Source organism: Triticum aestivum, chromosome 1B (genome assembly GCF_018294505.1).
Source record: "Triticum aestivum cultivar Chinese Spring chromosome 1B, IWGSC CS RefSeq v2.1, whole genome shotgun sequence".
Lineage (NCBI taxonomy): Eukaryota > Viridiplantae > Streptophyta > Magnoliopsida > Poales > Poaceae > Triticum > Triticum aestivum.
The window spans coordinates 16,889,521-16,901,419 of record NC_057795.1 but is presented as its reverse complement, the minus strand read 5'-3'; positions in this window follow the sequence as shown (position 1 = coordinate 16,901,419).

Below are 11,899 nucleotides of genomic sequence, written 5' to 3'. Positions count from 1 at the left end.
GCTTCCCTTGCAATAAAAGCACTCAGTCTCGGGCTTGGGTCCATTCTTTGGCTTCTTCCCGGCAGCTTGCTTGCCGGGCGCGGCAACCTCCTTGCCGTCCTTCTTGAAGTTCTTTTTACCCTTGCCTTTCTTGAACTTAGTGGTTTTATTGACCATCAACACTTGATGTTCCTTCCCGACTTCTACCTCCACTGATTTCAGCATAGCAAATACTTCAGGAATGGTCTTTTCCATCCCCTGCATATTGAAGTTCATCACAAAGCTCTTGTAGCTTGGTGGAAGCGACTGGAGGATTCTGTCAATGACCGCATCATCCGGGAGATTAACTCCCAGCTGAGTCAAGCGGTTATGCAACCCAGACATAGTGAGTATGTGTTCACTGACAGAACTGTTTTCCTCCATCTTACAGCTGAAGAATTTGTCGGAGACTTCATATCTCTCGACCCGGGCATGAGCTTGGAAAACCATTTTCAGCTCTTCGAACATCTCATATGCTCCATGTCTCTCAAAACGCTTTTGGAGCCCCGGCTCTAGGCTGTAAAGCATGCCACACTGAACGAGGGAGTAGTCATCGAAACGTGCCTGCCAAGCGTTCATAACGTCTTGTTCCGCAGGGAGAACGGGTGCGTCACCAAGCGGTGCTTGTAGGACATAATCTTTCTTGGCAGCTATGAGGATGATCCTCAGGTTCCGGACCCAGTCCGTATAGTTGCTGCCATCGTCTTTCAGCTTAGTTTTCTCTAGGAACGCGTTGAAGTTTAGGACTACGTTGGCCATTTGATCTACAAGACATATTGTAAAATATTTAGACTAAGTTCATGATAATTAAGTTCTACTAATCAAATTATTAGTGAACTCCCACTTAGATTAGACATCCCTCTAGTCATCTAAGTATTACATGATCCGAGTTAAACTAGACCGTGTCCGATCATCACGTGAGACGGACTAGTCTACATCGGTGAACATCTTCATGTTGATCGTATCTTCTATACGACTCATGCTCGACCTTTCGGTCTTTTGTGTTCCGACGCCATGTCTGTACATGCTAGGCTCGTCAAGTCAACCTAAGTGTTTGCATGTGTAAATCTGTCTTACACCCGTTGTATGTGAACGTCTGAATAAAACACCCGATCATCACGTGGTGTTTTGAAACAGCAAACTGTCGCAACGGTGCACAGTTAGGGGGAACACTTCTTGAAATTAGTATGAGGGATCATCTTATTTACTACCGTCGTTCTAAGTAAACAAGATGCAAAAACATGATAAACATCACATGCAATCAAATAATAAACGTGACATGATATGGCCAATATCACATAGCTCCTTTGATCTCCATCTTGGGGCTCCATGATCATCTTGTCACCGGCTTGACACCATGATCTTCATCATCATGATCTCCATCATCGTGTCTCCATGAAGTTGCTCGCCAACTATTACTTCTACTACTATGGCTAACACGTTTAGCAATAAAGTAAAGTAATTTACATGGCGTTTCTTGATGACACGCAGGTCATATAAAAGAATAAAGACAACTCCTATGGCTCCTGCCGGTTGTCATACTCATCGACATGCAAGTCGTGAATCCTATTACAATAGCATGAACATCTCATACATCACATATAGATCATTCATCATTCATCACAACTTTGGCCATATCATATCACAAACCACTTGCTGCAAAAACAAGTTAGACGTCCTCTAATTGTTGTTGCAAGTTTTACGTGGCTGAATTAGGGTTCTAGCAAGAACGTTTTCTTACCTACGTTAAAGCCACAACGTGATTTGTCAACTTCTATTTACCCTTCATAAGGACCCTGTTCATCGATTCCGCTCCAACTAAAGTAGGAGAGACAGACACCCGCCAGCCACCTTATGCAACTAGTGCATGTTAGTCGGTGGAACCAGTCTCACGTAAGCGTACGTGTAAGGTTGGTCCGGGCCGCTTCATCCCACAATACCGCTGAAGCAAGAAAGGACTAGTAACGGCAAGAAAGTTGACAAATCTACACCCACAACAAATTGTGTTCTACTCGCGCAAGAAGAACTACGCATAGACCTAGCTCTGATACCACTGTTGGGGAACGTTGCAGAAAACAAAAATTTTCCTACTCGTTTCACCAAGATCATCTAGGAGTTCATCTAGCAACAAAAATTTTCCTACTCGTTTCACAAAAATTTTCCTACTCGTTTCACCCAGGAGCCACTACGGGCACTAGTAAGGTACACATCAATTACATGTATATCACATATACCTTTTGTTTTGTTGGAAATATGCCCTAGAGGCAATAATAAATTGATTATTATTATATTTCCTTGTTCATGATAATCATTTATTATCCATGCTAGAATTGTATTGATAGGAAACTCAGATACATGTGTGGATACATAGACAACACCATGTCCCTAGTAAGCCTCTAGTTAACTAGCTCGTTAATCAATAGATGGTTACGGTTTCCTGACCATGGACATTGGATGTCATTGATAACAGGATCACATCATTAGGAGAATGATGTGATGGACAAGACCCAATCCTAAGCCTAGCACAAGATCATGTAGTTCGTATGCTAAAGCTTTTCTAATGTCAAGTATCATTTCCTTAGACCATGAGATTGTGCAACTCCCGGATACCGTAGGAGTGCTTTGGGTGTGCCAAACGTCACAACGTAACTGGGTGGCTATAAAGGTACACTACGGGTATCTCTGAAAGTGTCTGTTGGGTTGGCACGAATCGAGATTGGGATTTTGTCACTCCGTGTAAACGGAGAGGTATCTCTGGGCCCACTCGGTAGGACATCATCATAATGTGCACAATGTGACCAAGGGGTTGATCACGGGATGATGTGTTACGGAACGAGTAAAGAGACTTGCCGGTAACGAGATTGAACAAGGTATCGATATACCGACGATCGAATCTCGGGCAAGTACCATACCGCTAGACAAAGGGAATTGTATACGGGATTGATTGAGTCCTTGACATCGTGGTTCATCCGATGAGATCATCGTGGAACATGTGGGAGCCAACATGGGTATCCAGATCCCGCTGTTGGTTATTGACCGGAGAACGTCTCGGTCATGTCTGCATGTCTCCCGAACCCGTAGGGTCTACACACTTAAGGTTCGATGACGCTAGGGTTATAAAGGAAGCTTGTATGTGGTTACCGAATGTTGTTCGGAGTCCCGGATGAGATCCCGGACGTCACGAGGAGTTCCGGAATGGTCCGGAGGTAAAGATTTATATATAGGAAGTCCTGTTTCGGCCATCGGGACAAGTTTCGGGGTCATCGGTATTGTACCGGGACCACCGGAAGGGTCCCGGGGGCCCACCGGGTGGGGCCACCTGCCCCGGGGGGCCACATGGGCTGTAGGGGGTGCGCCTTGGCCTACATGGGCCAAGGGCACCAGCCCCAAGAGGCCCATGCGCCTAGGGAACCCTAGAGGGAAGAGTCCTCAAGGGGGAAGGCACCTCCGAGGTGCCTTGGGGAGGATGGACTCCTCCCCCCCTCCTTAGCCGCACCCCTTTCTTGGAGGAAGGGGCAAGGCTGCGCCTCCCCCCTCTCCCCTGCCCCTATATATAGTGGAGGGGAGGGAGGGCATCCATACCTGAGCCCTTGGCACCTCCCTCCCTCCCGTGACACCTCCTCCTCTCCCGTAGGTGCTTGGCGAAGCCCTGCAGGATTGCCACGCTCCTCCATCACCACCACGCCATTGTGCTGCTGCTGGATGGAGTCTTCCTCAACCTCTCCCTCTCTCCTTGCTGGATCAAGGCGTGGGAGACATCGTCGAGCTGTACGTGTGTTGAACGCGGAGGTGCCGTCCGTTCGGCACTAGGATCATCGGTGATCTGAATCACGACGAGTAAGACTCCATCAACCCCGTTCACTTGAACGCTTCCGCTTAGCGATCTACAAGGGTATGTAGATGCACTCTCCTTTCTACTCGTTGCTGGTCTCTCCATAGATAGATCTTGGTGATACGTAGGAAATTTTTTGAATTTCTGCTACGTTCCCCAACAGTGGCATCATGAGCTAGGTCTATTGCATAGATTCTTTGCACGAGTAGAACACAAAGTAGTTGTGGGCGTCGATATTGTTCAATATGCTTGCCGTTACTAGTCTTATCTTGATTCGGCGGCATCGTGGGATGAAGCGGCCCGGACCAACCTTACACGTACGCTTACGTGAGACCGGTTCCACCGACAAACATGCACTAGTTGCATAAGGTGGCTGGCGGGTGTCTGTCTCTCCCACTTTAGTCGGATCGGATTCGATGAAAAGGGTCCTTATGAAGGGTAAATAGCAATTGGCATATCACGTTGTGGTTCATGCGTAGGTAAGAAACGTTCTTGCTAGAAACCCATAGCAGCCACGTAAAACATGCAAACAACAATTAGAGGACGTCTAACTTGTTTTTGCAGGGTATGCTATGTGATGTGATATGGCCAAAAGGATGTGATGAATTATATATGTGATGTATGAGATTGATCATGTTCTTGTAATAGGAATCACGACTTGCATGTCGATGAGTATGACAACCGGCAGGAGCCATAGGAGTTGTCTTTATTTATTTGTGACCTGCGTGTCAACTTAAACGTCATGTAATTACTTTACTTTATTGCTAACCGTTAGCCATAGTAGTAGAAGTAATAGTTGGCGAGGCAACTTCATGAAGACACGATGATGGAGATCATGATGATGGAGATCATGGTGTCATACCGGTGACGATGATGATCATGGAGCCCCGAAGATGGAGATCAAAAGGAGCAAAATGATGATGGCCATATCATGTCACTATTTGATTGCATGTGATGTTTATCATGTTTATACATCTTATTTGCTTAGGACGACGGTAGTAAATAAGATGATCCCTTATAACAATTTCAAGAAGTGTTCTCCCCTAACTGTGCACCGTTGCGACAGTTCGTGTTTCGAAGCACCACGTGATGATCGGGTGTTAGATTCTAACGTTCACATACAACGGGTGTAAGACAGATTTACACACGCGAAACACTTAGGGTTAACTTGACGAGCCTAGCATGTACAGACATGGCCTCGGAACACGGAGACCGAAAGGTCGAACATGAGTCGTATAGAAGATACGATCAACATGAAGATGTTCACCGATGATGACTAGTCCGTCTCACGTGATGATCGGACACGGCCTAGTTTGACTCGGATCATGTAATCACTTAGATGACTAGAGGGATGTCTATCTGAGTGGGAGTTCATAAGATGAACTTAATTATCCTAAACATAGTCAAAAGGTTTTTGCAAATTATGTCGTAGCTCACGCTATAGTTCTACTGTTTAGATATGTTCCTAGAGAAAAATTAGTTGAAAGTTGATAGTAGCAATTATGCGGACTAGGTCCGTAAACTGAGGATTGTCCTCATTGCTTCATAGAAGGCTTATGTCCTTAATGCACTGCTCAGTGTGCTGAACCTCGAACGTTGTTTGTGGTTGTTGCGAACATCTGACATACACGTTTTGATAACTACGTGATAGTTCAGTTAAACGGTTTAGAGTTCAGGCACCAAAGACGGTTTTGAAACATCGCGAAACATATGAGATGTTTTGAGGGCTGAAATTGGGATTTCAGGCTCGTGCCCATGTCAAGAGGTATAAGACCTCCGATGACTTTCTTAACCTGCAAACCAAGGAGAAAAGCTCAATTGTTGAGCTTGTGCTCAGATTGTCTGAGTACAACAATCATTTGAATCGAGTGGGAGTTGATCTTCCAGATAAGACAGTGATGGTTCTCCAAAGTCATTGCCACCAAGCTGTTAGAGCTTCGTGATTAACTATAACACATCAGGGATAGATATGATGATCCTTGAGGTATTCGCGATGTTTGACACCGCGAAAGTAGAAATCAAGAAGGAGCATCAATTGTTGATGGTTGGTGAAACCACTAGTTTCAAGAAGGGCAAGGGCAAGAAGGGATACTTCATGAAACAGCAAATCAGCTGCTGCTCTAGTGAAGAAACCCAAGGTAAAACCCAAACCCGAGACTAAGTGCTTCTGTAATAAGGGGAACAACCACTAGAGCAGAATTACCCTAGATACTTGGTAGATAAGAAGGGTGGCAAGGTCGATAGAAGTATATTGGATATACATTGTGTTAATGTGTACTTTGCTAGTACTCCTAGTAGCACCAGGGTATTAGATACCGGTTCGGTTGCTAAGTGTTAGTAACTCGAAATAAAGAGCTACGGAATAAACGGAGACTAGCTAAAGGTGAGCTGACGATATGTGTTGGAAGTGTTTCCAAGCTTGATATGATCAAGCATCGCACGCTCCCTCTACCAAAGAGATTGGTGTTAAACCTAAATAATTGTTATTTGGTGTTTGCGTTGAGCATAGACATGATTGGATTACGTCTATTGCAATACGGTTATTCATTTAAGGAGAATAATGGTTACTCTGTTTATTTGAATAATACCTTCAATGGTCTTACACCTAAAATGAATGGTTTATTAAATCTCGATCGTAGTGATACACATGTTCATGCCAAAAGATAGTAATGATAGTACCACCTACTTGTGGCACTGCCACGTAAGTCATATCGGTATAAAACGCATGAAGAAGCTCCATATTGATGGATCTTTGGGCTCACTCGTTTTTGAAAAGTTTGAGACATGCGAACCATGTCTATTGGTGTATATGCATGAAGAAACTCCATGCAAATGGACCATTTTGACTCACTTGATTTTGAATCACTTGGGACATGCAAATCATACCACACGGGCAAGATGACTGAAAAGCCTCGTTTTCAGTAAGATGGAACAAGATAGCAACTTGTTGGAAGTAATACATTTTGATGTGTACAGTCCAATGAGTGCTGAGGCATGTAGTGGATATTGTTATGTTCTTACTTCACAGATAATTTGAGTAGATGTTGAGTATATTTACTTGATGAATCACGAGTCTGAATTATTGAAAGGTTCAAGTAATTTCAGGGTGAAGTTGAAAGATCGTCGTGACAAGAGGATAAAATATCTATGATATGATCATAGAGATGAATATCTGAATTACGAGTTTGGCACAGAATTAAGACATTGTGGAAATAGTTTCACAACTAATACAGCCTGGAACACCATAGTGTGATGGTGAGTCCGAACATCATAGTTGCACCCTATTGGATATGATGCATACCATGATGTCTCTTATCGAAGTACCACTATAGTTTATGGGTTAGGCATTAGAGACAACCACATTCACTTTAAATAGGGCACCACGTAATTCCGTTGAGACGACACCGTTTAGAGAAACCTAAGTTGTCGTTTCTTAAAGGTTTGGGGCTGCGACGCTTATGTGAAAAGGTTTCAGGTTGATAAGCTCGAACCCAAAGCAGATAAAATGCATCTTCATAGGACACCCAAAAATAGTTGGGTATACCTCCTAATTCAGATCCGAAAGCAATAGGGATTGTTTCTTGAATCGGGTCCTTTTTCGAGGAAAGGTTTCTCTCGAAAAGTTGAGTGGGAGGATGGTGGAGACTTGATGAGGTTATTGAACCGTCACTTCAACAAGTGTGTAGCAGGGCACAGGAAGTTGTTCCTGTGGCACGTACACCAACAGAAGTGGAAGCTTATGATAGTGATCATGAAACTTCGGATCAAGTCACTACCAAACCTCGTGGGATGACAAGGATGCGTACTACTTCAGAGTGGTACGTAATCCTGTCTTGGAAGTCATGTTGCTAGACAACAATGAACCTATGAGCTATGGAGAAGCGATGGTGGGCCCGGATTCCGATAAATGGCTCAAGGCCATAAAACCCGAGAGAGGATCCATGTATGAAAACAAAGTGTAGACTTTGGAAGAACTACTTGATGGTCGTAAGGCTGTTAGGTACATATGGATTTTGAAAGGAAGACAGACAATGATGGTAAGTGTCACCATTGAGAAAGCTCGACTTGTCGTTAAGATGTTTTTCGACAAGTTCAAGGAGTTGACTACGATGAGACTTTCTCACTCGTAGCGATGCTAAGAGTCTGTTGGAATTATATTAGCAATTACTGCATTATTTGTGAAATCTTGCAGATAGGATGTCAAAACATTGTTTCCTCGACGATTCTTGAGGAAAGGTTGTATGTGATACAACCGGAAGGTTTTGTCTATCCTGAAATATGCTAATAAGTATGCAAAGCTCCAGCAATCCTTCTGAGGACTGGAGTGAGCATCTCGGAGTTGGAATGTATGCTTTGATGATGATCAAAGATTTTGGGTGTATACAAAGTTTATGAGAAACTTGTATTTCCAAATAAGTGAGTGGGAGCACTATAGAATTTCTGATGAGTATATGTTGTTGACATATTAATGATCAGAAATGACGTAGAATTTCTGGAAAGCATATAGGGTTATTTGGAAAGTGTTTTCAATGGAAAACCTGGATTAAGCTACTTGAACATTGAGCATCAAGATCTATAAGGATAGATCAAAACGCTTAATAGTACTTTCAAATGAGCACATGCCTTGACGTGATCTTGAAGGTGTTCAAGATGGATCAGTCAAAGAAGGAGTTCTTGCCTGAGTTGTAAGGTATGAAGTTAAGACTTAAAGCTCGACCATGGCAGAATAGAGAGAAAGGAACGAAGGTTGTCCCCTATGCTTAAGACATAGGCTCTACAGTATGCTATGCTGTGTATCGCACCTGAAGTGTGCTTTACCATGAGTCAGTCAAGGGGTACAAGAGTGATCCAAGAATGGATCACAGGACAGCGGTCAAAGTTATCCTTAGTAACTAGTGGACTAAGGAATTTTCTCAATTATGGAGGTGGTAAAAGAGTTCGTCGTAAAGGTTTACGTCGATGCAAGCTTAACACCTATCCGGATAGCTCTGAGTAGAGATACCGGATACGTATAATGGAGCAACAATTTAGAATAGCTCCAAGTAGAACAGTTATTTGGAATAGCTCCAAATAGAACGTGGTAGCTGCATCTAGGAGATGACATAGAGATTTGTAAAGCACACACGGATCTGAAAGGTTCAGACCCGTTGACTATAACCTCTCTCACAAGCATAACATGATCAAACCCAGAACTCATCGAGTGTTAATCACATGGTAAATGTGAACTAGATTATTGACTCTAGTAAACTCTTTGGGTGTTAGTCACATGGGGATGTGACCTTGAGTGTTAATCACATATCGATGTGAACTAGATTACTGACTCTAGTGCAAGTGGGAGACTGTTGGAAATATGCCCTAGAGGCAATAATAAATTGATTATTATTATATTTCCTTGTTCATGATAATCGTTTATTATCCATGCTAGAATTGTATTGATAGGAAACTCAGATACATGTGTGGATACATAGACAACACCATGTCCCTAGTAAGCCTCTAGTTGACTAGCTCGTTAATCAATAGATGGTTACGGTTTCCTGACCATGGACATTGGATGTCGTTGATAACGGGATCACATCATTAGGAGAATGATGTGATGGACAAAGACCCAATCCTAAGCCTAGCACAAGATCATGTAGTTCGTATGCTAAAGCTTTTCTAATGTCAAGTATCATTTCCTTAGACCATGAGATTGTGCAACTCCCGGATACCGTAGGAGTGCTTTGGGTGTGCCAAACGTCACAACGTAACTGGGTGGCTATAAAGGTACACTACGGGTATCTCTGAAAGTGTCTGTTGGGTTGGCACGAATCGAGATTGGGATTTTGTCACTCCGTGTAAACGGAGAGGTATCTCTGGGCCCACTCGGTAGGACATCATCATAATGTGCACAATGTGACCAAGGGGTTGATCACGGGATGATGTGTTACGGAACGAGTAAAGAGACTTGCCGGTAACGAGATTGAACAAGGTATCGGTATACCGACGATCGAATCTCGGGCAAGTACCATATCGCTAGACAAAGGGAATTGTATACGGGATTGATTGAGTCCTTGACATCGTGGTTCATCCGATGAGATCATCGTGGAACATGTGGGAGCCAACATGGGTATCCAGATCCCGCTGTTGGTTATTGACCGGAGAACATCTCGGTCATGACTACATGTCTCCCGAACCCGTAGGGTCTACACACTTAAGGTTCGATGACGCTAGGGTTATAAAGGAAGTTTGTATGTGGTTACCGAATGTTGTTCGGAGTCCCGGATGAGATCCCGGATGTCACGAGGAGTTCCGGAATGGTCCGGAGGTAAAGATTTATATATAGGAAGTCCTGTTTCGGCCATCGGGACAAGTTTCGGGGTCATCGGTATTGTACCGGGACCACCGGAAGGGTCCCGGGGGCCCACCGGGTGGGGCCACCTGCCCCGGGGGGCCACATGGGCTGTAGGGGGTGCGCCTTGGCCTACATGGGCCAAGGGCACCAGCCCCAAGAGGCCCATGCGCCTAGGGAACCCTAGAGGGAAGAGTCCTCAAGGGGGAAGGCACCTCCGAGGTGCCTTGGGGAGGATGGACTCCTCCCCCCTCCTTAGCCGCACCCCTTTCTTGGAGGAAGGGGCAAGGCTGCGCCTCCCCCCTCTCCCCTGCCCCTATATATAGTGGAGGGGAGGGAGGGCATCCATACCTGAGCCCTTGGCACCTCCCTCCCTCCCGTGACACCTCCTCCTCTCCCGTAGGTGCTTGGCGAAGCCCTGCAGGATTGCCACGCTCCTCCATCACCACCACGCCATTGTGCTGCTGCTGGATGGAGTCTTCCTCAACCTCTCCCTCTCTCCTTGCTGGATCAAGGCGTGGGAGTGATCGTCGAGCTGTACGTGTGTTGAACGCGGAGGTGCCGTCCGTTCGGCACTAGGATCATCGGTGATCTGAATCACGACGAGTACGACTCCATCAACCCCGTTCACTTGAACGCTTCCGCTTAGCGATCTACAAGGGTATGTAGATGCACTCTCCTTTCTACTCGTTGCTGGTCTCTCCATAGATAGATCTTGGTGATACGTAGGAATTTTTTTGAATTTCTGCTACGTTCCCCAACATGTTTTGCCGGCCTTCTTATCCGCTAAGTACTTAGGGCAGTTCCGCTTCCAGTGACCGCTTCCCTTGCAATAAAAGCACTCAGTCTCGGGCTTGGGTCCATTCTTTGGCTTCTTCCCGGCAGCTTGCTTGCCGGGCGCGGCAACCTCCTTGCCGTCCTTCTTGAAGTTCTTTTTACCCTTGCCTTTCTTGAACTTAGTGGTTTTATTGACCATCAACACTTGATGTTCCTTCCTGACTTCTACCTCCGCTGATTTCAGCATAGCAAATACTTCAGGAATGGTCTTTTCCATCCCCTGCATATTGAAGTTCATCACAAAGCTCTTGTAGCTTGGTGGAAGCGACTGGAGGATTCTGTCAATGACCGCATCATCCGGGAGATTAACTCCCAGCTGAGTCAAGCGGTTATGCAACCCAGACATAGTGAGTATGTGTTCACTGACAGAACTGTTTTCCTCCATCTTACAGCTGAAGAATTTGTCGGAGACTTCATATCTCTCGACCCGGGCATGAGCTTGGAAAACCATTTTCAGCTCTTCGAACATCTCATATGCTCCATGTCTCTCAAAACGCTTTTGGAGCCCCGGCTCTAGGCTGTAAAGCATGCCACACTGAACGAGGGAGTAGTCATCGAAACGTGCCTGCCAAGCGTTCATAACGTCTTGTTCCGCAGGGAGAACGGGTGCGTCACCAAGCGGTGCTTGTAGGACATAATCTTTCTTGGCAGCTATGAGGATGATCCTCAGGTTCCGGACCCAGTCCGTATAGTTGCCGCCATCGTCTTTCAGCTTAGTTTTCTCTAGGAACGCGTTGAAGTTGAGGACTACGTTGGCCATTTGATCTACAAGACATATTGTAAAATATTTAGACTAAGTTCATGATAATTAAGTTCTACTAATCAAATTATTAGTGAACTCCCACTTAGATTAGACATCCCTCTAGTCATCTAAGTATTACATG